The sequence below is a fragment of the Anser cygnoides genome, chromosome 1, assembly GCF_040182565.1.
Source record: "Anser cygnoides isolate HZ-2024a breed goose chromosome 1, Taihu_goose_T2T_genome, whole genome shotgun sequence".
Taxonomy (NCBI): domain Eukaryota; kingdom Metazoa; phylum Chordata; class Aves; order Anseriformes; family Anatidae; genus Anser; species Anser cygnoides.
The window spans coordinates 95,808,056-95,834,655 of record NC_089873.1 but is presented as its reverse complement, the minus strand read 5'-3'; the positions used below and the strand labels follow the sequence as shown (position 1 = coordinate 95,834,655).

The following is a 26,600-nucleotide window of genomic DNA, read 5'->3' as shown; positions in this document are numbered from 1 at the left end:
AACAGCTACAGAGGCTGTACAAAAAAATTCAACAGCATTCTGTTGTCATATCATGGCTTACCTTTCCCCTGTTTCATCTGAGAGTTAAAGGCAGCAGAGAGAGAGGGAATAGCACAACAAAGAGCTAACACCCAAGCAGTAAAGAAAACCTATTTCTCCTTATCCTTCTCACCTTCTGGTCTAGAAAACATCAAAAAAAAAATAAACCAGCATGTTCACACTAACAAAAAAAAAGTGTTTCCACATTCATACAATCTGCCTATGCACTTCTACACTCCAAACAGGAAAGGAAGTACTGCAAACTCACTCTTCTGCTATTAATTTCGCCATAGTTAGAAAGAGGATATAACAGCCCATACAAGATCCCATCTACAACATGACTAGAGCAAAACATGGGCACACTTTCCAGCACCTGATCTCCAGGAAGTTTGAGAAGCCTGTTTTATGGAACAGTAAACAACTACCCTAACACAAGTATGGGGAAGCCATTTAAATTAACCTCCTAACTTCAAGAGGCTTATCTGAGACATTTCCAGAGCATGTGCTCTGGTTGAAGTTCTGCTTGTTTCCTCCACTATGCTCTTTCAGAGAGAGCAAAGAAAACAGAGTTGCACAGCAGGCCCTTTCGTAGTGAAGTTTTGTGTTTCCTCTGTCAGGCTGTGTCTTAGAATAAGAGATTTCAGACCAAATTATCACATGTTCATTGTGCAAAGAAGAAGCTGCACCCGTCACAAGAAAAAGACTCCAAAATACATGTCCTTAATTGTTCATTTTTGTGCAGTGGCTTTCACTTGATTTGGGCTGATTGTTTTATATCATATTGAATATTTCTTGCATTAAACCCTTAAAAACTGAAAAGAGAAAAGACCACAAAAGCTATTTACCTTTTAGTCTCACAATACTTGAGATAGATCTGAGAACTTTCTCCTTGTCTCTGGTTTTCTGAGCCTTTTAGTTTTACACTGAGGTTACAGTTTCCGCAAAAGGTGAAGAAAAATATAAGAACAAGGACTTGAAGCCTCCCTGAGACCGGTGTTGGAGTGAGTGAGAGTAAGATCGCATATACTTGTAGGCAATCATTTGTATGTGCATACATGTGAATATACTTGCAAGATGAGGCTACCTTAGGCTCCTCAGTGGGGAAAAATACCTGTATCTTTCCCAACACCTGCTGCCTGATGTCCACCTTGGTGCCAACTCCTACATGCCTGCTGCTCTCAGATCACTAGAGAATTGCCCTACTCTGTGTTGTTTCCCCAGTGGGACCAACATTGCCTTACAAAAATCCTCAAGTGACCTGTATTGCTCAGTGCCTCTCTATGCAGTGTATTAAGAAAATGACTCTTATTATGGCCACAACCTGATTTCAGGGTTATCCTAACACTATCAGTAAATACGCACTTATCAGGAACTGCCACAGCATGAGCTGCTGATTCACCTGCTACTAACCTTAGGGTGTCTTTTCTAAGGTGCTGGCCTGTTGAGGGTTGATTTTTAAGGCTTTCTAACATGAGCATCTCTCATGAGGACCTACTAAATACTGCAAATCTCTATTTCTAGATTTTTATTATGCTAGAAAAAAGTTAAGTGGTAATTTACTGGATAGTAATTGACACTTTTAGTCATGGTTTACGTCAAATTGCATTTGGAAGGAAAAGAGAGTTCCATTTAAAATATAATAAATCACAACACCCTAAAGCCATTTTTCATAATTTTTTCCTCTGTTTTCCAATTTGCAAAGTCTAGTGCCATAGAGGATGACCTAAGGAATGGATTAAAACAGTAGAGACCATGAAATTTAAATTCCATCTAGTTCAAAGCCTGATAATTACACAGGAATAGCCTTAACCTGAGAAATGTTAATGCGCAGTCACTACAACAAAAGCGGATAGCAACATTCTGAACTGCTTGGCTAGACTCTCTTCTGAAGTCAGAGAGAAACAGATGCTTCCAGGACAGAAATGATCTAATTCTCAGACTGAACTTAAGATAGATCAAGTTAGATGTCAGATAACAGCCTAAAAGCTCCAATTTCATTCCATTTGCTAAAAAGTGACACTACAGTAACTGATGCACTTAATAAGTCCACTTTTTTCTACATCTAAAGTTAGGTGAGATAAAACCCTTCCAAATACTGCCTTTTTGATAAACCCGGAATTCGTAAGTACAGATGTTTTTTTCTGATTTTCTACATAAAAAGCTGTGTTGGATGTATCAACATTCACAAGAGCTTGTTGATCTAGTAAGTCACTTTTAAAAATAATATAAGGATTTTAGTTTAAGGTATATATTTTAGGGGCTCATATTTAACTTTTTAAATGAAAATACATTAAGTTGGATAAAAAAACGGTGTAAACTTCACTTTTAAGACTCAAATTTTTGATTCCTTCCTGTTCTGACTACTCACAGCGAATGAAACAATGTTTAAATTCAGCCTTTAGAACTACAATCGTAAGAAAGTTATCAGAAAATCTTGGAAGAAGCTTTGTGGTTACAGCTAAGGATTTCAGTAGGATTATAATTGGGTTGTTTATTTCATCTCAGAAATCATTTAAGAGATCTCAGGACTTCAGCTGATAGTCTGGAATTCCAGAAACCAAACAAAATATGTTTTAGAGAGCTTGCAGACATGAAGCCCCACCAACCTCCCTGTGGCTATCTAACAGAGTCCCTACACAAAGGTGTGATTCCTGAGGTGACTTGGGGAGATGGTTATGTTCTGCAGGTGAGAGTCTTCTGCACTTTCCCTCAGCTGGCCAAAGCACTTTGTGGTATCAGCCTGGGCTTCCTGGAGGTCAGGAGAAAGCAGAAAAGTTTTGATGAGTTCCAGTCCACAACGGGGAACATGCGGTACACCTCTTGCAGAGCTGCTTCTAAAGATATCATTGAGAGTGATCATTGACTTACACAGCCTGCTATGACTGAGGTACCTCATTGCTGTTTCCATTAACAAGACTTGCTTTCCCTGGTTGCCTGTTCTCTTTTTTCAGTGGTCTGTTGGTCAAGGAGATAACTTTGTCATTATGTGCCTCTGTGGGACTCTTTATGTACAATGTCCAAAATCTAGACAGCACAGTACAGCAGAAAAGTCACTAAAATAAAACTTACTTCAGAGAACTTCAACCACAACAGGGTTTGAGCAGGAAAAGACTTCACAGTGTGGTCACTAACAGGTAATGGACAGGAAAGAGGTGGCTCTCTGTCAACAAAATTTACATCTTCTATATATGTAACCCCTTTCCCACCACTCCGTTACCTGTTTTGGTAAAAAAGGGACCTGACCAATGTACAACAGCACAAACTCCATGAAAGGGGGCTCATGTTAATCACTTTCTTCTCTGCCTTGACACAGAAACCACCAGAAACTCCACTCCACAGCTGTCCTGGTCACTCTTTGGCTTGGTATCTTCACTGTGCACAACGAGACATGAGTTTTTAAGCCAAGAGGAACGCAAGAATTCTCAACCACATTGCACCAGCTGTCTGACAAGTTCAGGGTTCACCCTCAGCCAGAGCTTATCCATCAGCTCAAAACAGCGATAAATGTATAGTACAAGTATGTACAAATACACGTATCTGCAATTTATGAACAACTGGTGTTGCTGTCTGGTTTTGTACGGTGTATGTGATGACAAATGAATTCAAGAGATCTCATTGCAACATTTATAGTGCACTGTGGGTTTGAAATCAGAAGTGTAACATCTGCTCGATTTTGCTTCTCTTCTGCTAGTTGCTTACTACAGCTCACTGCAAGATGAGGACTGACCTCCAGTGGGTACAGAATGCCATGAAAATATCAGACATAAGACATGTCAACAAAGAGCTTTCCAACAGCCAAAGGTGCCAGCCCTAACAAGACGCAAGTCAAGATCCCAAACTGTTAGGCAAAGTCAGTCCAAGAACACCCTAAGAGCACTCCAAGGACTGCATTTTTTCCGAGGGTCATTCCCACTCCTAATACTGCTTCCAAGACCATGTCATCTTCCAAATGCACTCATAAGGCTCCATTTACTCCCAAAGCCCTCCCTCCCAGTCCCAGATGCTCCCCAAAAATGTATCCTCAGGGCCATGTCATCTCTGGAACCAACTCCGAAGGCCACATCCATTTCTAAGACCACTCCTGAAGTTACGACCACCCTGTCTCTCCCAAATGCACGCTGTGCCACAGCACAGCCTCTCTGAAACCTGCTCATAAGCAACAATACAAACAGCAGCTAACTAAGCATGGCACCAGACACAGCAGGAAACTGCATACAAACCACACACACCAATTTCGTGAAACTACTACCTGCTAGGCAGCAAGGAAGTCTCTGGAGCTCTAAATGGACTCCATTCAACCCTACACCTCCACTTGAGTTTTGGGGGAATTAACTATAAGGTTAATATAGCTCTCCAGTTGTAATTACACCCTGTGACAGAATGCATATATCATACTGACCATGGCTAGTGAGATGGAAAGATAGGGTTGGAGTTCTCTGAATGTCCAGAACTTTTCAAATAAATCCAGTCTCACTGAGTAAGCCAGAATATGCTCTAGCTTCCAGGAGCTGTTATTTTACTCCAATAAAGAATGCTGCTTATGCAGATGAAGAGGGCATTTTGTGGTTTAAACTTTGCTGAAATTTACAAAAAAAGGTCTCATGTAGACCAAAACAATTTGCAAATTCATGTTTACCTTACCAAACAATTGAGTTGAGAATACAAACTGCTTATTCCACAAAATCCTGAAATAATGACCTGTTTCAATAATCTAGATTTGTGTTTAATATTTAAAATTAATATTAATTTATATTATTTTTAAAGTTATACTTAAATCTCATGTTTAATTAAAAATACTTTAAAAACCTTGAAAATTAAAGAAATTAAAGATTAGTTCCCCAGAAAATGTTTTGTTGGTTTTTTTTTTTTAATTATTATTATTTTTAAAGTTTGCATTTCAGTGTAACTTAAGACCAAATGTGGAAAGGGGATTCTTGCAAACCCTCCCAAATCCTGGCATTGATGCTAATATGGTGTGGGACGAGGTATTATACGTATTAGTTGTTACAACTAAGATGAGAGAAGTCTGAAATCTGACTGAGGAACTGAATAAGTTCCAGTAATTCACTTTGCGCTGATCTGTTACTAAATTAGTCCAACTTAGCCCATACAAGTAATTACCAAGAGCACTTTAGAGGGCAAGTACAGAAATGGAGGTGATCAGATATCTGAGGGCGGCAGATATAATGTTCTGATTCATTTTTAAAGCCACTTGACATTTACACATACAACAAAGCGGTGGGCTGGCAAAAGGGGGCTAATGGAGGGAAAAATACATCAAATAGGGAAGCCACAATGAACAAAGCAATTGTTGCATGAGGGTGTCTGTGGGAAGGTCTAACAAAACCTCATTTTTACTCAATGGCTATGGAAATTTTCTTGCATGAAGCAGGTTGCTTCAGTGTTCAATGCATTGTCCTGATCCCAGCCAGGCACTGCCCTCAATGAAGACACACGTACAGACACCACCTTCACAGAAGAGCAGGAAGAGAAAATGGAACACAACTTAGCTGTATGATTGATTTGTAACTTAATATGGTGAAAGATTATTTTTGACCACCTAGCCACGTTATGCCTTTCAGCAAATGTTTAAAAGGTGCCCAGGCTTACACTAATACAATTAGTTCATCCCTTAGAGAACTTAGTAAACAAGGAAGGAAGAACACCCTTAAAAATCTAGGAAGCTTGCAATTCTGGGACTGAAAATATATTTAACAAATAAAGTAACATAGATTTTTTTTTCCTTACAAATTTAAAGAAGCTGCTAAATGAACTAGGATCACCCAGAAAATACATATCCCCTTCATATACAGCACCTTGTCAAAGGAAGGAGGGTCTGTACCATTTTGGTCTAGGCCCACCACCAGTTAACAGCACCTGCAGCAAAGCATTGGCAGTTCGTTCAGCCTTATGCTGTAATTTGTTCCTCTCCCCCTTCACCTCTACTATTTCAGATTAATTTCCCCTGGACATGGTCCCTATCTCACTGTTTTTCAGTAAAAGAAAAACCTATCCTGAATTTCAGCTGGAGCAAAGCAAGGGTACTTCTAAGGGCTCCATGAAGCCTCCCTTTCTGTCTGGTATATCCACATATCTGATATCACCTGGGGCTTGTTTTTGCCACCAACAAAGCAGTCCTTTCAAGCAGCACCAGAAGAGGAGGGATCCTGAAGGAAACCTTCTAGAGCACAGCAAACACAAGCAAAAACACTCACCTTCCAAGTTCTATAATTTTAAAAATGCTGCCAGACCCTCTTTCCAAGCTAAAGATATTATGGATGAAACATGCAGTGCTATTTATTTCTCTAATCCTCATCTGTCAGTTCAGCTGTGATTGTGGGACATAATCAAGTCCTTCTGCCTATTCACTTGGTGTGATTTACTATTCAGCAAACACCAGTTACACCTTCTTGGTCATCCCTGTGGCAGACAAGCGTTCCTGGTGCTCTTGCAGTCAAGCTGAAACCAGATCCAGAATTACTCACTCAGTTTAGCAGCATCATACAATTAGTATCCTCTTACTCAAGCAAAATTCCCCTTGATGCCTGCACAAATTTAGCAGAACACAAATGAAGGACTTGCTCAATTTGGTCCAGTAGTTTCCACTTGCCAAAATCATGATTGTTTTAGCTGAGTAGTCCTATGGGATTTCTTTCCACTGTTGTGCAAGTGGATTATTGGAAAGTATTTCCATACTTCAGAAGAAGTAATTCAGATCTTATGGGGGTAGCAGGTGGGTGACTGGTGCTAGTTTGAGATTGTTCAAATCAACTAACCTTTAGCTCCTTTTCTCTGCCAAGTTCTCTTGTGAATTTACTCAGCGCTGCATGAATGACTGCCTTTCTGCTTCTGGGTGGTATGGACAGCCATAGCTGTGCAAGATTCACATTTCCTTCAGCCAGAGTCATCCTCCCAAGTCTCCAAATGCAAGCTTGTACACTCAGTGATCCTCCACATATAGCTAGGCAAGATAAGAAAGAAAAAGAACCGCTAAGAATGAAATAATACTGCATGAGACTGCATTTTTATGTGAGCTGCTCCTTCTCTTTTCCTGGCCTTAGATCAAGTCATGTAGAATTACAAAGAGCTAACTGTAACCCAGCGTCCTGGTTTCAGTTAGGACAGAGTTAATTTTCCTCCTAGTAGCTGGTAGGGTGCTATGTTTTGGATTAGGATGAGAAGAGCGCTGATAACATGCTGATGTTTTAATTGTTGCAGAGCAGTGTTTCCACCAGGCCAAGGACTTTTCGGCTTCTCGCTCTGTCCTGCCAGCGAGCAGGCTGGGGGTGCAGCAGGAGCTGGGAGGGGACAGACCCAGGACAGCTGACCCAAACTGGCCAAAGGGGTATTCCATACCATCTGGCGTCATGCTAAACAATATATAGGGGTGGCTGGCCGGGGTGGGGGGCCGGCTGCTCGGGGATAGGCCGGGCATCGGTCAGCGGGTGGTGAGCAATTGCATTGTGCATCACTTGTTTCGTACACATTATTGTTAGTAGTACTATTATCATTATTATTATTATTATTATATTCCTGTCTTAATAAACTGTCTTTATCTCAACTCACAGGCTTCACTTTCCCGTTTCCCTCCCCCATCCCAGAGAGGGAGGGGGGAGGGTAAGCGAACGGCTGTGTGGTGTTTAGCTGCCGGCTGGGTTAAACCACAACACCCAGTTATAAACCTATTCCAGACATGCAAAGCACTGTCTCTACTTACTGCAGGCCAGATTCTTTGGTGTAAATCGGGGATGCCCCATTAACTTTCAACTCATCTGGCAGAAAACAGTCCTGCAGTTTAAATTCCCAGACGACAACCTAAACTACTTAATTTCTTAATTCTGAAAACACTTCCTGAACTGATGTGAAGCTTACAGGTCAAGAAGAAAGTCCAAGCACGCAAATAAATCCCTGCAGGCATACTCCACCACTCAGTCTTTCTACGGAGAGAAGAGGTAGGCATTTGGGAAGCCCGGTGACTATCTAGGTCTCCCATGATTCCTCTGGGATGCAGGGTTGCAGTGTCAGAACATCCCAGCCTCTACAAAGCTATTATTATCCCAGAGACAATACTCTACTAGTTTTATTTGCTTAGCTAAGCATAAGCAAAATTTATCTACTCAGTCACACAACCACAAATGGTCCTTGGGTCATCAAAAGCACTTTTTTTTTTCTTTTTACTTTCTGTTAACTATTCAGGAGGATAGTTTTCCACTGAAAAAAAGAACAGTAGGTCACATATGTGATGTGATGAGGAAAACACAGTCTATATCTGAATGCGTTGTGTGCTGATAATGAATTATATGGACTAAAAGACATCTTGGGTTGCTACTGTTAACAAGAAAAAATCCTTCGTAACAATTGAAATGATACAATCCACATCTAAAAACTTAGAGTTCTGTTTAGCAAGCCATGATACAGGGAGTTTGACAAAAGAGGGACAGATAACAGGCTAAAAGGATTGTTCTACTCCCTTATTGCTGGTATGACCATACCTTCTGTAGATAAGAAGCCACAGAGAGTTGTGGAAACACTTGGAAGCTTGTTAACCATTAAGGAAATGCTTTTGGCCAGCCCATGGGCACCTATCCGTGCCAATACTACTTTTGGACATCATTGGAAGGTCTAGACCTAGCTCAAGGTCCTAGAACTAACCTCCCCACACAAATACGCTCTGGATGAACTGAGCTGCTAATCTCTTGACTTTTTCTATGTTTCACAATCTTGTCTCGGTGTTTTCACAGCCTGCTTTGGGCAGCACTGATCTAGATTGTATAGAGAATCTCCCTTCTTGCTCCTTTATCTGGTACCCATTGAACAGTGTTGAGAATCCTGAGGACAGCCAGTTTTGAAGGTGTTCAGACTGAACACTCTGTACAAAGAGTACATCAGGTGCTAGGTCTGACTCTAGATCATGTCAATACCACCACATTGAATTATAAAACTGAACTACTTTTCACATGGGGGTTTGTCTCTGTGGTCACCAACTCGTGACTACCAGGAAATGCAGCCAAGGGCTGTAACCGTAAAGATGCCAATAGTGTTTCTATAGCAATCTTCACAAGCTTTATCCCTTTTACAGCTGAGAAGATGGGATGGTACATGCAAGGCTGGAAATTCAATCTGTGCTTGCAATGTCAGTGTAGTACACTTTCCAGCTATGCTCAGGTGACTGAAATCATAATACTCTCTTCCTTCTAAACCATACGATGAGCAGCAAAGAGAAGCTAAGCTCACAACATAAATAGGATGTTTTCTGCTGAGGAGAAAAAGAGGTCCTGTTTTAAAATATACATTTCAGCTATTTGCCAGAGGCGGATAAGCCCTTTCCCCATGTTTATTTATGTAATCAATGCTAAGATGAGCTTGTTCCTCTCTTATTTTCAATTCAAGTCAGTCCATTGTTTTTCTTCATATCCTTATGTTACCCATTGTTTAGCAGAGTACAATAAATGGAAGCATTTTGTTACACCAATATTCCTTTGCTACGAGTTCTGAAACAATAGACCTCTATTACCATTACTTTGCACCCACATTATCTTTCACCCAAGGCATCTCCAAACAAACAGCCTTACAAATCCGTATGAAGTAAAGGCTTACTTCTTCCACACAAATGCACAAAGAATTATACAAGCACTGAAATTCAGTAGCTGTGTGAAACTGTTCTATAGCAACACCCTTCAACAATTCAGTACAGACAGAAAAATGCTAAGGGCCTGCTGGTAAGCTGGGGAATGCTAGCAGTGTTGTCTTGAAGTCAGTCTAATGGAGACCAGGGCACTGACTTGAAGCTGCATTATCCCAAAACCGTAATTAGAGCTCGACATGAGTTTTATAACAAAGAAAATTATATATTTCATATATATTTCACGATCCACTAGGATTTAGATTAAATATAGAAACGTCACAGCTTTGAGAGAGCTTTTCTTGATTCATTGCCTGGTTCCTTCCTAGCAGCCAAACAAGCTCTAAAGAGACTCCACAAGGACTCCAACAGGCTTCCAGAGATCTCCCTCAAGCTCAGACAGGCTTCCAGAGATCTCCCTCAAGCTCAGACCACCCCAAAAGTTTAACAGAAAACCACAAAGCACCAGACATTGGTGTAATGTTAATTGGGGTCCCTGACATCAGGAAAGCAGATATTGTAGCATTCCTCCAAAGAAATAGGATGCTGAACACATGGACTTCAACTTCAGGAGCCTGAAAGCCCAAAGAATCCTTGCTCAAGTCAGCATGATCACAATTTACCAAATCCACTTCCTTACCAAGGCATGCCAGTCGTCCTTAAATTCTTGGCAGTGGCGTGGAAAATTCCTAGACCTGAAGCCAGAATGTGCTTAATATAAAAGGGTTCAGGTTTTTCCCCACAAGACAGAAAAAAAAAAAAGTTGTAACAGAAGTTCTTTTTTTTTTTTCCTGTTCCCAAATGGAAACACCTATTTGTCCTTAATTTCATGATTTCCCATAGGTCAATAACCTTGAGTCTCTACTCCCCCTAGCTGCAAAACCTAGTAACACTTCTATAGCCTTTCCTACCTGACTGTATCTTGCTGCATAATGAACATCTATTAAGATTTCATGACAACACCAGCAGTCAGGTATTGATAAATCTTAGATATCCAGCATGCAGTGAGTAAAGTGAGACACAGAAGTTGATTGGCCTATCTGTTGATAAACTACTAGTAAGCATCAGACCTAGAAACAGGACAAGAGTCTTTGTTTCAAGTCATTCTCAAGAATCTTGGAGAACACTGCAATCCGTCGGTTCTTGTCTTTGTTACTGTTTTGTATAGCAATCCATCTAATTCGAAAATATCCTAAGTACTGCACAAGAGTTTCAAGTAGTATGTCATCTGTCGCTTACTTTCCATTTAGTGGATTCTCCAAACAGATGTCAACTCTCAATCACCTCCAAAAAAAGATCTGCTGAAGAGAGACCTCTACTTTGTCTGAAATGTAAGCATTTTCTTATTGCAGTCCATCCAATATGCACCCATCTTATGCATTTTTCACACAATTTTGTACGTACATTCACATCAGAGGACAAACGTTTTCTATATCTAAAAGAAATGGAAAAAACATGAAAAAATACATGGAACATTAGAAAGCAGAAAGTTTGATTGTGTGAATGACAACGCAGTTGAGTTGTGGATGCTTCTATGAAAATTTTCTATTGCTTTGTGCTTTGGTTCACTACAGTCCTGAAAATAATGCAAATGGTAATTCTTAGGTAGAATTGGAATCCCACGTAAATCTGTTACAAAACTGTGTTCTGATTCAGTGGTGTCTAGCACTCATTTTGCACTAAAATTCATTTTTGAGGGTGGAGAGGGAGGCTTTGAGCAAGAGAAGTGTTTTCAAAGCTTTTCACTAAAGGTTTTTAACCCTGTAAGTCAATGACTTCTTTGAAGCTTCAAAAATTCAGGAGTGAGAAAAAAAGTCACAAAGATTTGACGATTTCATTAGGTCAGTGGTGCATTCACTAAACATGCAGATCACCTCTAGCTAGGGTGGCTAACCACTTTCTGGTTTATGTTTATTTCTAAGGTGGCAAGCATAAAGGAAACTCATGACAAAGGAAACTCAGAAGCTCTGAAGTGTCAGCAAGTACTTGTCTGAAGTACAGCAAGTCCTACTACATTGTTTAGGTAGAAAACTCAAAAAATATTCCCAAGCATAAATCAAAGTTGCTTACACCACTGAAGTCTCTCCTTTTTTCTTTATATACACACACACACACACACTTTCAGAGACTAAATGTCATTCAAGATATTGTAAGCAAATTGCAACTGAAAACATTGATAAATGGTGGCTGCAGAAAGACAACATCTCCACCCTCATAGAGGGCAGTGATTTTAGAATGCCAGCTATCTCTGAAACACAGTTTGAAATAAATTTTGTATTAGACATGCACAGTATCTAGACAGAAGCATGGATTGAAACAGTGCTGGAACACTCATCTGAAACAACCTCCTCATTTTGTAATAGCTACAGACATTTTACACACAATCACACATACAGGGTAAGATTCTTACAGCTGTGCACTGCCAGAAAGGCGTACAGCAGCCTCCCAGCAACTGTAGACCAGCCCACAATGTATACCTACGTAACAGATATATAATTATAAACACATTTAGCTAGCTAAGATCTGCTTGTTGCTGACATTCCAGGTTAACTCCACAAAGGCGTTGAATGGGCAGCTCAGCTGCACAGTGATTAGCAGACTTTTTGTCTTGAGCTTTTCCAGCAAGTATGCAAAGGTGTTTCCCCTTGACAGCCTATTTCAGGTTCACAAGCAAGTCTGTTTTTCTGTGACTTATTTTAAAGCCCTGTCAGCATATTTGTCATCCTAGGCTCTGAAATCTGAAGGTTAGTCCCTCCAGCCTTCCCAGAGGCAGCGGATGTTCATTGAAAGCTTTTATGATCTTATGATGGATAAAAGCCTATTAAAAATGCAGGTATTTTCCCAATATTAAAATGGATTTTAGAGCTTTTAATGGAATCAAAAAAATAGCAGCAGTTCAGAGTGCTGACTTGGTATTTTCCCTTTGCCAAACCTCTGGCCTATACTGGAGGTCAGTCAGCATCTCTCTTCAATCAAATCTTCAATCAAAAGGCCATCTCATTTTCTCTCACAGGAGCTGAGCTTGTACTCTGCTGTTGATGAGATGCTGCAAATGTGGCTACATCCCAGTATTATTTTTTTCATGTGTGTGTGTCCCTAATCCTCTCCTGGCAACTGTCCCTTTCCTCAAACAGCACTAAGTGGCAAGCAGCTCTAAGGATGGATCTTCCACACCTACACAAAACTCTGCAGGAAGCAGGCTGCATTTTGTGTGAAAGCAAGGTGAGCCTTCTGTAGAATTACATTTAAGATGATGTAGGAAGAGGGAGCTTCAGTGATTGCTTTCACCTTGGTTTTCCTACCATACCTTCTGTTCCAAGCCTGTGTTGCTGTCCCATTTATTTCTGCTGCTTTCCTTGTCATCCTCTTTCTAGTGATTCCTACTGTAGGTAAGTTCTCATCTTTCTTATTTTTAGATCCATCTCTTCCCACACTGTACTTTGCCCAAGAGCAAACATATAAACAAATCTTACAGCCAACCCCTGAGCTCCTTTCTTAGTCTTCATTGTTCAGTCTTTCAGAGAGTCCCTGTGCTCCATAGGTCAGCATGGCTTTCCTGTGCAAGGCAGTAGGGTGTTACAGAACACTGACCAGGTGGGCAGAGGAGGAGTGGCAAGCACAGTGAGAGCTGGAGCCATCCCATTAGCACGGCTCAAAGCACAGGGCTGGAAGGGCACCTAGCTCCCCTCATGCTCTCCAGACCATCCTGTAGCTGCCTTCAGTTCCGATATTTTCTCTGTCTTCAGGAGCCGATGAACACTGTCTTCATCTAAGCAACCACCAGAGACGCTTGTGTGCTACAGGAACATGTCCTAACATCCTCCTAACATCATCCTAACATGTGCATTAGGTAATGTAACTTCCTCCAAGGTAGCACGACCCCAGATGAGCTGTGAAGGACACAGACATCCACTCTGCCAGCAGCCAGGTATAAGCCAAAGGTAAACCCAGCCCTCTGAAGAGTATGGCTAAAAGCTGATCATTCCAGACACTGGGCAGTCCTGATCTCAAACTTGGGCCATGTGTAAATTGGTTTGTCTGTATTAAAGCAGTGAAACCTGCAGCTAACCACATCCGATACCAATGTTATTTATTAATGAAACTAGACACACCCATTCACAATACTCTGGATTTTGAGTAAATGCCATTGGACAGGTTATTAGAAAGGCAGTCATGGTATGTTAGCTACATGAAACACAAACTCATCTACCTCTGTGCAGCCACAATCAAGACTGAGCAGGTGAGCATATCCCTGAGGCAGCCTTTGGATTCAGTTTCACCAATTCAACATTATGCTTGGTACTTTCATTGAGAAATCCTACAGAGGGAAGAAAGAACAGATAAAACTGGTAAAATACTAAACTACATTCTCCAGAGGAAAACAGCACCTGCTTCATTAATGAAACAGCTCAATGGAAATCATCTTAAACTGGCCAGAAAAGCTGGACACCCTCAGTCTGTTCAAGTCCACTGAGCCCAAGTCAGGAGCAACAGTTGTCCAGATCTGCCTCTGCTGTAATTCCACCAACTTTACACCAGCTTAGACCAGTGCATCTGTCTGAAGCTCCAGTTCCCAAGCCCAATGTAAACTAATTTCCCAAGAAATGTGAACTAATATGTCAGACTAATATACCCCAGTAGATAGATACCCTGCACATGCTCAAAGTCTTCCAAAGAAGGGCTGGTCTGTAAAGATATGAGGCCTATCAGTCTGGAAATACAGCATGCCTGATGCACTTCAGCGGAGTAGGATCTCCACTGTTAAAGACGAGAGTCTATACTCAAAGACAACAGCTCTAAAGCTGAATCAGTAAAAAGTCCCATAAGCTTTGCAGAGCAAGCTCTGACAAGGACAGTTAATGCACACTGCCCAGTTAGCATTAATGATTTTTCTAAATGTTTAAAACTTAAAATAAAAACCACTAAAACATGAATCGGGGAATGAAAAAAACATTAAAAGCAGAAGTTAGAGCTACTGTCCATTTTGGTCCCTGCTAATACATTTCTTAATGGAGTTCACATCCGCAGGTAGAACATTATGTGTTTCTACCCTTTGAGAAACTGCCCTTGACTGCTGGACAGTTTGGCTCTGCCCTGCAGCCCCGAGCCAGGCACCATTCCCACCTGCTGCCCTCTCTGCCTTTACTCTTCTGTGTGCAAGAGTCAGGGAGCAAGGACAATCTCCCAGCCACTCCTGAGCACTGAGGACCTCTCCACAGGTGATGCAGCTTTTGGTGCAAAAAGGCTCAGATCTCCACGTGGCAACTCCTATTATACAACTATGATTAGTAACAGAAACGTACTAAATCCATTAGGACTACACTCCAGCTTAAGCCATTTTCTAGCAAGCATCAAACACAGAAAGCACCTGTGACATCCAAAGCACTCCTTATGTTTGATTCCAAAGGGGGCTTCTTTAAACAGACATGCTTCTGCTTAATACAGAGATAACAAGAGCATTAGAGAGAGAGAGAGAGAGACCTGAATTTAGAAGAATTCAAACATAACTCACATCCAAAACAGAGTCTGAAAAGAAGAAACAAGGGATATCAGACAAATCAGATCTTACCACTGCAAGAAACAAAAATAACAAAACTATAGCAAACACAAAGATTTTGGGAAATGAGTGGAATGAAATGATATAAAGCACAGCTACATCTTCAATTTTACATATGACTTAAAGGATGGTATTTCCTGCAACATGAAGTCTACAACCCCACTTTGCATCAGTCTGAAGTTGGTTCAGAAAGTAAGCAAGTCCTCACCATCAATGCCAGAGAAGTATGGATGTCAGTGAAAAGGCTCCTACTCAAGTACTCACCAGATAGTTCAGATAGTTTCTAATGTTAAAAGACATCCCAGACAAACATGACCTTTGCTCCCAGCAGCCAGAAAATGAATATAATATACATCTCTGAGCTCCAAATGCTACTCTACTTTTTCAATTCCAATTCCTTTCTTCTGATACTTTGTTTACAGCTTCCTGCACATATACAATGCAAACACAGTAACTCACTTTGCCAGTGTTTTGGATTATTATTTCCAAACAGTCTAGAGCAAATGCTAGAGAACCCTCATTTCAACAGTCATTTGGCAAGAGGAAAGATTTATTTGACGATAGATGACATTTTTCCCCCCGGCAAGATTAGAGAGTGCATGGATTCTTCTACTGCTTCCAATTACCAAGCCATTTGTCAAGAGAAGGTGACAGTTCAAAACTCATGACCATAATTAGTTTCTCTTCTGACGTCTCAAAGACTTCCATTCTTATGTTAGATCTGCACCAAAAATGGAACAGTTTATACACTGCTTCAACCCAGAGATGGCTAGGCTCCCTAGTCTCTTCCAGAGTGTCTGGCATGTCATCACAGCCCCCCCAAAAAAACTCAAAGAAGTGTAAATGAAAAACATAGCTCTTCTCCAGCTGACAGAACAAACATTGCTGGAATATATTTTATGCAAACTGTATATACATATAAGGAATTATTTTTACTGTCAGCTTGACTTTCTTCTAGCTTTTTATCTTAAAAGGAAAGCTGCAGATACTATTCTAAAAAGAGAAAGATGTGCATAGATTTATGGCAGTCTGCGAAAAATTAGGTCGACTCAGGCAACGCGCACCATTTAATCTGCAAGGAGGTATTGTCAAGGAAGTCTCCCTCCTCTTTGATCAGCAGCTGCAGGTGATGAACGCCTCAGCACCGTTTAACGCAGTGAGAAGCAAACTCTTGGAGGCTGTTTATTGCAGAGCCAGGCAGAGACAGCTCAAGGCGTTTCCTCAGTATACACTGATTCAGTTTGGATGCCCAAGGATAAGCGACCAGGGATGAAGCGAAGGACCTGGGACGAAGAGCTGTGTGATGTGAAGCCCCAGCTGCTGCACAGCTGATGGCAGGAGGGAAGTCAAGGCCAGCCACGCGCTCACACCTCTGGCAGCAGCAGGGCTTTGGCACAGGCCCAGCAGGCAGCCCTCTCGCTGCTCGCAGCAGCCTGCTTACCTTGGGCAGCTGCCTGCTTATTGCTCCTACAACTGGCCCTGCAAATAAGGACAGATGATCATAAAGCAGGATTTCAGTGGTACTTGGAGGCCATCCATTTCTGTGTCCTGTTTTATGAGTGATGCGTGTGGTTGCCGTTTTGTACTTCATTTCTGCCTTCAAATTCAGCAGGAGATCATGCAAGCCAGGATTATTTGAGAACCAAGTTGTAAGTGTGTAGCACTGCAGCCATTCATTCACAACAAAACATTTCTTCATTTTAACTATCCATAAACATTATCTATGCCTAAACTGTATTGCATGACTTACTAGTAATTAAAAATGAGCCAAAACCCCACATTTTTTTCAGTAATAAATTCAAGTGATAACACTTTTACCTTTACTGATAATTAAGGCAAATAATTGCAAATAGAAAAATCTCATTTCAAGCTTACACTTTTGGTTAGATGCAAAAAGATTTGTTCTGTGTCAAATTAAAACAGAATTGTTTTATAATTTTGGTTTAAAAAATAAGAAAAACAGAACTACTTTAAGACAGGGAAATAGAAATCATCATTTCACTTCAAAATATTGGTTTAACCTGTAAATATTTAGGCAGTTTTTCCTCATAGGAAACGCCTGGGTTTTGGTGTTTGTTTGTTTCGTTTCTTAAATCAAAGACAGCCTTTTCCTGTGCAAATTTTCATTAAAATTACTACCATGCCAGTAACAGAACAATATACAGGACTTAGTAGCTCTTAATTCACCCTGTACAGGACTGTCATGCTACACCCATACACACACTTCCACCACTGTTTTCCTCTCCTCTCCTCTAAATAAGATTTCTGTCTGTCCCATTTGTGTTCCCATGCTGGTAAACATCCTCCCTAACAAGAGGTAATACTTATGCTGCTTTATACATCCATTTCTTTACTCTTGCCACACCCATTTGCTCGCTCCTTTCTGCTTCATGAAGAGCCTCCCTCTGCTGGCTCATGAGTCATGCTCAGGCCAGTTTCAGTACAAGCAAAGTGAGGAGACTTGTCTGGAGAGCAGGATCAGGTAAGCAGGAGCTTCTCCTGGCAGGACAATGACTTGGGGATACCCCTTTCACCTCTACAGTGGCTAGTCCCCATCTAGGATTTAGCTGGCCATCTTTACAGATTAAATGCAGGAATACAAAGACCTTAACAAGGTCACTCCAAAACAGAGGCAAGACCAAAAATCCCTCGTTTCCTGTTATTGCTTGTCACTTGCATTGGAAGTCACAACCACGATCTGTGTCCCCAGTGTCCTAGGCACCAAGAGGCAACTCACGCGCCATATGCTCTGGAACCTACAGAGACAAGAATAGCAACTGAATGTCTGTCTCAGCCCATTTCATACATGACACAAAACCAAAGAGAGAGCTGCTCAAGTAAACTCATCAAGGGACTGAATGCAGCACTCCTGGCTCTCAGCTCAGCTCTAAATCACACTCTTCTCACTCAGAGCAGTCCTGGCAGAACAAAAATTTATGCCTCAAAGATCAATCCTGTCCTGGCTGGGAGATGAATGATATAAAGCTTAAAAGTACTATTATATCATAGTTCAGGTAGAAAAATAACCTTCCCACCATGAAACTGCAGCATATTTCTTTCACAGTTCCTGTTGAACACTTATTTCCCAGTGAAAGGTACTTTTTTTTTTTTTTTCCCCAGCTTCAGTAGAATTGTAAAACGCTGGAAAACTAACAACTGAGAAAACTACTTCTGCAAGGTGTCTGGCCGAAGTCCTTGTCTAAAGAGGATGGGAAGGACCTTACAAGCTTTTCAGCTGGACCCCTGACCTTAGAAAAGATGTCCAGATTCTCAACTGGACCTTCTAAAAAAATCATTTATAATGGCAATAAAAAGTCAAGGCTATCAGTCTTGGCAAGTGAAATTGGTTCCTTGCTTATTCAGCATGCTTTACTTCTGTCTAAAGCAACTACTCCACCTTTTGCAGCGGCACCTGTCCTTGGATTTCATCTAAGGAGACCATTCATTGCACTGTAAGAGCTGCTGCAGTTTTTGGTGGTGAGGGGTTTCTTTTCCTCCTCTTCCCCCTCCTCAAGTACTTGTTTTTCCTCCAAAATATAGTCTTTAAGACAAGTGATAATATTTGTGACAACACTCAATGCATTTGGATGAAAATACCTTAAAAAAAAACCAAAAAACTCAGAAGACAGACTATTTTGTTTTGAAATTGTCAAAATTTAAGATTTCAGACTTTCATTTTAAAGGGGTAATTTGGGAGAAATGTCTTTAAGCAAAAACAGCTTCCTTTAATTTAAGGGAAAAAAAGCATTTATCCTTCCGAATGGACTATATTTCCATTCATCCCAAAACGTAAAGTATATGTCATGATTCTAAAATTCTATTTTTTGTGTATATGCTCATATAGATACAAAATTGACCTTTACCAAAAGCCTGCAAGACCATTAGAAGAACTTACTGCCAATCACTTCTAAAGATAAAGAAATACTGAATACAAAATAGTTATATCTAAAAGAAAGGTGTATCTGAGTTTTCACACCATCAGCTGCTTGCAAGTAAAACCACATTTTTACATGTTAGAGAGGAAGCAGGAAGCCTCTGCAACATTTGAGATGTTAGGTATATTTTGGCAGGTATAGCCTTTCATGTGAATGGACGAAATATCTTTCTCTCTCCTTACCTTCAGAGAAGCTATCAGCAACCTAGGTTACAATAACTTGTGACCTTTTAACTTAGCATTAACAAAGATCAGGGAAGTACATTACTTAGCCTTTAGAAATGCAGACTGGAAGCTTTTTTTTATTAAAAAAAAAAAAAAAGGCTTTTAACAATTTAGCAACTTCCAACTAATCCGTAATTGCAAGCACTTTTGCTGGAAAATTTGAATACAGGATTTCATCTGGATTTGTTGATTGAATCCTGAGCCCCTTCCATCAACACAATCTCAGAAAAACTTTGCTATTACTTTTTGCTGTGGGTTGAATCAAGCCCTAAGCCTCTCAAGAATACCTGTTTAAAGATGAAGAACTACCTGAATGGACATTATTGGTTTGGTTTAGTTATCATAACAGAGAGCACTTTTACAAAACTAAGTACTGCCTCCAAAAAACCCACTTGAAGCCCCCCCAAATATTTTTACGTTTCCGTGAGTTAAAGCGAAAGTTGTTTGTAGAAGGAAGTAGGTGTGGAAATGAATCTTAATCTCCCACGGCTGTAACCACAGAGCTGGAGCACCTGTGACGCTGACGAGACAGACTGTGCAATCTACAGCACGCAAGAGCCCTCTGCATATAGGCAAGGCAACCCTACTCCCCTGAGGCTGTTGAAGAGGAGGCAGATGGTGAAACAAGTGAATGGACTTGTCCAAATTCTTTCACGTTTTCAAAGATAGAGGAAGGCCCTCAATCATCTTTCAGTCCAGCAGGCAAACAGTGCTTCCCCCAGAAGGGAAGAGTGTGAAAGGTCGTGTCTGCAACTGAAATCAAATGGTGTGGGAATCAAATGTTGCTTTGTCCCCCTTTTGACATCTACAGTGAAGATGGAGACATCTCTGATAATCCCCTCAGGATCCCCTTTATCGTTTAGTACAGGGGAAAGGAGCACTTCTACAGTGTCATTCAGTAGCTTGGATATAGAGATATACTTCAGGAAAAAAGCAAGCAAACCACCAATGTGGCTATTGCTCTCTATCTAACAAAGAGAGTCAAAGGGACCCGCTCAGATTGCAGACATCCACACTGGGTCAGATGAACCGTGTTTAAAAATAGCTTACAGGGTAAAGAAGCAGCATGTACAGTAAAGCTTTTCCTTCTAATAAGGGGGGCTGCAAACTACTGTCAAGATAACTATTTTCCCCTACTTAGTGGTGGAATTGCATTTTAAAATGTTCCTCCCATATTAACCGTCTGAATTTTGAAACTGCTGAAGACAAAGTAGTATCACAGTTCTGCAAGATCCTAAATCCTATTGCTGTGATTATTCCAAGTCCCACAAGTCAGGTGTAAGACTAGAAACCATCCTCACATTCCCATTCTTTGCTTTAACCTCCTGATCACATTACCTCTGCTTTGAAAAGTACTAAAAACATATGAAAGATGTAAACCTCCCATACTAGTCATTAGCTTAGTTATTTGTAGATTGGCTACTAGGGATGCCTCTTCATGATTATAGCTTATGATTATTTTTAGCACTCCCAAAGAGCCTTGTTACTCATCTGCAGAAACTGCTGTTGATATGTCACATCTGCTTCACGGTCAGCTTTAAATGTTTCACCAAACACAACTGAAAGATGTTTTATTTCTGGACTGGGAACATATTTTGAGGTGATAACCCAGCTGTGTGAAAGATTCCCAGCAATGTTCAGCTGAGCATTGTGGTTAGATTTTTCAAAGCCAGTCCCTGTCCTTCCTATGCACATTAAAATCACACCACGTTCCTAAAGGAACAAAGTCTGAACTGTGCTACATTACAGTCTGTCACGCTGTTCAGTGTAAGAAGGCATATCCCATTTAATTTTGGAGATGGTCATACAGATTTTTCAGACTTGGGTTTTCAAAAGAATAGATCTGTTACCAGAAGTTCCCAGTGTGCATTTCCTAAAAGAATGTATCTACCTTGTATACCCATTTTTATCCTGTATCTATGCTCCATAATTATTTTCCTTCTGGTTATTTAAGTCAATTGATTCAAGTGCGGGAAACCACTTGTGAATCTAGGTAATGCTCTCTCAAGTCATTAGTTTGAACTAAAATAGGCTTGAAAGACCAAATGCACACAGCTGAGAATTTGCAGCACAAACACAGACACAAACTACATCTCCCAGACCATAAGCAATGTGTCAAAAAGCCTGTTACAGGGCTGATAGTGGAAAAATCTAATACAAAGCTGAGTATCTTAACATAGTACAGAATTCAGACAATTCATTGTGGGCTGAAGTAAGGCTTGATGAGCCAAAGATATTTTTAATTACCTGCCTTTTCTTCTTAGTTACCCACAGTACATTTCCTGAATTCCTGAACAGGACCTGCGGACTATGAGGAAAAAGGGTTTTCTCATAAGAATTAAGGCAATGGATGGACAAAAATGTAAGGTAAGTCAAAGAAGACTACAATGCTTTATACAAAAGAAAAACACAAACCATTTCTGTGGCAGGGTAAGAAACATGTTGTAACATCATAATTGACAGGAAGGGGGTTATTTAATATGGTGCCTAGTTTATTTCATCCTCTTTGTCTTTTCATCCAATAGTATTACGCCATTCCTCCAACTTCTGTGCTGGCATACTTCTATTTATCTGATTTTATAACAAATAGATGGAAAAGAAATGACTGATCCTGTGTACAAAATTGCCTTTGCCAAAAGTTAAATTCAAAAGCAAAGCAAACTGAGCCTGCAGCTGCTCCCTTGCTTCCCGTGCCAACAGTAATAACCAGTTACAATAAAACCGGATCTACCTGAAACAGAAGCCGAAGGTACCGTATATATCCTCAGCATAAATAGATCAGTAGAATTGAAAGCATATTAGCTGGCAAGTTTTGTTTCAGCCTCACCTTGAATCCCCCTCCTTTCTCTCCAACAAACCTGGGAATGTGCTATAAAAGTAAAGACTTTAAAGTGCCTGCAACAATCCATCTCTGAAGTCTTGCCTTCACACAATTTACAGTTAGCAAGTGAGCCATCACACATTCCCTCTATCCAGCTCTAAGCTAGTGCAATGCAGTAAAAACCAAACTGTCATATATTCCTCCGTGCATCCTTTGGAAAAATTATCGTTGCTTTATTCTTTAACCAAAGAAAAAAATCTGCAGTAACAAATAAAAACTCGGGGGCTCATCACAGACCTACTTGGAACGAGAGGCTGAAAAGTTAGTGAAAAAGGCCATGGATACAAAGAGATCACCATACCAGTCTCAACGCTGAAGCTGGCAGGATAACAAACTTGTCCTTATAAAGCACGTCTGATTTGCCCCCTCACGGATTCTCAGTGCCCCCTGCCCAGAGAGAGCTCTGCTGAAAGAAAAGCCTGAAGTTCTTCTAATTTCAGTTTACAAGCTGGCTTTCACAAAATGCATTTTGGAGACTAGCGAAGTGTCTGCAACGTGGTAAATATCACCAAACATCAGGCACCACAGATGCCTCTGAATGTTGCCAGGTAAATCTGTATGCCTGCAGCCTTGTAGGAACAAGGCATTTCTTGGCAAGTAACTAGATTTAACCTAACTGGCAAGAATTATTTGTTTAATTTTCAATTAAAAATAAAACCTCACAGGCGTCTTCTTCACTTATGCCTGGACACTCCTTCACTAAGGAATAGAAAGAAACATAAAGTTACACACTTAGCAGTGTTAAATCAGCTATTTGCTCTTTAGCCTGAATTTTCAGGGATACGCTGACCACAGGTTAGCACTTCAGGACTATCAGTGCTTGACTTTTGAGCTGTACTCTGGTGAGGTGGTAAAATTATTAACATCTGAGCAGTCTGTGTAAGAAATTCATCCTAACAAGAGAAACATTGCTTTTGACTAAAAGCTAGTAGCCTGTGATTGTTTTCAGCCCCCCACTTCTACACTAAAATAATACTGGATCTGCCACTTCTACAGGCTCCAACAAGAGCCATCTCCCTATATTGCAAATTGTGGCAGTTAACATGCTGCTTAACGAGTCTATCTTTCCCAGGCACGGGTACTGGGTCTCTTTAACATACAAAGGATCATCTGAAGGGATAGACACCTGGCCTTGTTAATATCAGAATGATTTCCACCCCCTGCCTCCCTCTTTTTCTTTTCTTATAACTCTGGTCTCTGCAAGCACTTGGCAGAGAACAGGAAAGCAGAGAGGGAAATGCTGCCCAGATATTCTCTCACTATGATCATGTTTATTAAAGCTTCTGTCTGAGCTGTCTTAAATCGTACTTGTGTTATTATGTACCTGAAGTCACAATATTCTCTGCTACTGGATACTACAAAATTAACTGGAGAAATTGTCAGACTGCACAGATGGACCACTGCCTAAATCTGATGAGATGTAGCTGTCCTAGGGGAAGAGCACAGCCATACCAACTACAGCACACAAAAAGAACCTCTGCATGATGGAAGAATCAAAAGGTTTCTCTTAGCCAAAAAGTCTACAGAGAACCAAAGAACTGCCTAGTGCTCAAAGCCGCTAGACAAGAATTATATATCAGACTCAATCGTAACCTCTGGAAGCCCCCATTTCAGAGAGCATCCTCTACGGCCCAGACAATAAAAAAGTAGTGTGCGTGATTTCGGATCAATGTTTCAATCTGTCCATGATTCAATAGAAAGACCTGACCCCAAGCCACTGTTTTAAAACTACTAAGACTAGTTGAAAGGGAAGGAAACTGAACCAGAGTGCATATTCTCCACTCTAACCATTCAGATGGCCGCCCATAATTATGGGTAAGTGTCCTCAAAGCACAGGTTACATACTGCCTCAGAAGAGGCCTTATGACACCATTATTCCCTCCACAACTCTCCTCCTCTGCAAGCCAAAGCATTGCTAAGCACACAAAGCAGTCAAAGCCCACTCTTTCCTTCATTAACTCACAGCCTTCCTTGCACACAAACCCTTTCCTACCCATGTACTACACGCAAACCCTTCCCCACACACTCCATCCCTCTGCTCAGCTAACACTTCCCCACCAAGTATAACGCATCATGTATGTATTTTCCCCCACCTTACCACATACTTTACACCGTGAAGAAACACTATTTCCTGGCCACAAGGCCACTGTGCTCTTTAACAAGCCATGCTTTCACTTGTGACACGCAGACTTTTACTGCTATTTCTGTTACGAACTGCTTCCTGCAAGCATTAATGGCCAGTCCACATGGAGCTCCTGCCTTTGGGTCCAAGCTCCATGATTTCCGAGAGTGGGTCACACTAAGCAAATGCAGTGATGATAAAGAACTTCAGAAACTAAAATGCTCAGATCAGAGAATGTGCAAGGCAGAAGTACCACCATAAACAGACCTGGAATGCAATACAGAGGATTCATTTCCTAAATGAAAAATACCAGTCTCTATGAAGAGATTGCACAGAAGAGTCAGAAGTAGCAGAAGTTCTTCTATCATAATTACCTGTGATGTCCAATGCCTGGATCAAGAGATGCCATTTCTGACTCTGCTTTGGGCTTGAACCTACAAGAGGGGTCACTCTCCTCACTCTGCAGATGGGAAATGTGAGCAAATAAAAGACAGGAGTGGCTCTGTGCAGAAAATCTATACTGACCTTTACACAGATCACAGCAGCTCACATCAGAAGCCCACAAGGTAGATGTCTGTGTGCCAGTCCATTCAGACTTGACTGATGACACTAACTCATTTCACACTGGCCATCATAAAACAATCTAGGACGATCAAATATCACCACTATATGTGAAGTTCAAAGCAAGAACTAGGCTATGAAGGAGTTAGTTTGCCATTCTGTAGCCAGTCTCCACTAGTCTCCTCTACCCTCTTGGCCCAGATATCCATTCAAAACCATAAAATGTGAAATGTGTTAGTGCCAATAACAATGTGTAGGTGCACAAGTGTCCAAAATATTGGATGTGAATTGTATTCCACGAGAGATAAAATTTAAACAGCAATGAATAAACCATTAGAACCTCAAACAAACAAAAAAAAAAAGTCACAGCCTCTTGACTGAATTTTATCCTTGACTGGTTGGAGAAAAAAGTTTTTTCCTCACAACTTTACCAGTAAGAACAGAGACAAAGATCTCTTCTCCCAACAGATAGAAACATCATACAGGTCTGTAAAATATATAGATATTGTCTGAGAAACCAATGTTAACCTTTCATATCATTTGTAAAGGGAGAGTCTAAATAGTCTTTACAATCAAGTTTCAGACTCAAAGGATGTGGACAGTGGCAAATTTCCACTTAACCACCTCAGAATAAACAACACTGAAAACCACACTTCTTAAACAACCATCACAGCCAGTCCCTGACTTCTGACAATTACAGAGCAAACCAGCCAGACTGGCCATGTTTACAACCCTAAGTGGCAGCGATATCATGATGGCAACTCCTTCTCATTAGCCTTCTTGCTTGATACCTTGCAAATTTTGACTCTCTGATGTCCCACTTAAACAGAAGACTTTCTGAAAATGCAAGGGGGCACTAGAGGTTAAGATAAACAATGGGCTCCTAGGGCTTACTGTGTCTTCCCCAGCAGATGTAGCCAAAGTCATTTCTACATGTCCTACTAGATACTGACTCCCGACTAAAGAATTAGAGGCAGGATCATGGAGCAGATAAGGAACCAAACACGCAGTAGGTTCCCTGTAGGGCTGTCCAGAAGATCAGGTTTACAAAGTTGTATTGATTAAAAAAGTGAATAAAGCAAACATCTGGATGCTAAATGATACCAAATATTACCTGGTACAATTAAAAGACAGTTTGCAACTCCAAAATCTATTTCTGCGTGTGGCTCAGCAGAACTTCAGCAAGTTGATCTCTGTACACAGCTTAAGTCATTCCTCTCATTTGCGATACTCTCCTGAAAAGAAGAATTAGGTTTAATTTCACTTTTCTTTCTGTCACAGGATAAATATCCCTCAACAGCACCTCAACATCATCTTTAGTAGACACTTTATCCATACATAGTAAGATTTCAGTTCTTGTACAAAATAGGCCCATTGCCTATTGTACCAATACAAAATCCTGAATGCTGCTTTGCTGCTAGTAGCTGTTAAATGAGTTTTATCCTCCCCAAAGGGGAGGAAATAACAAAAATTGGACCTACGGATCAAACCAGCCTACAGAAGTAGCAGGGCATGATGCTTTGCAGACCATATCTAAAAATATAAGGTAAAAAATTTTTCTTTGTAACTTCCAAGATCCTCAGCAGAAAAATACATGAAGAATTCCTATGTAAGTTCATAGGCACAGTTACGGCTCTTGGGTCCCATTCCTATGGGTTA

The 26,600-nt window shown here is 40.7% G+C and overlaps 1 long non-coding RNA gene across 1 annotated transcript in view; it reads right to left on the bottom strand.

Annotated features, from left to right (window-relative positions):
- The window catches only part of LOC136789688 (uncharacterized), a 291,948-nt gene that overhangs the window by 211,484 nt on the left and 53,864 nt on the right, over positions 1 to 26,600 (bottom strand). Inside the window, exons 8-10 of the long non-coding RNA XR_010828602.1 lie at positions 26,056 to 26,176; positions 13,872 to 13,979; positions 6,816 to 7,000 (exon numbers count right to left, since the gene is read on the bottom strand). This is a non-coding gene — a long non-coding RNA (uncharacterized lncRNA). The remainder of the gene's footprint in view (positions 1 to 6,815; positions 7,001 to 13,871; positions 13,980 to 26,055; positions 26,177 to 26,600) is intronic.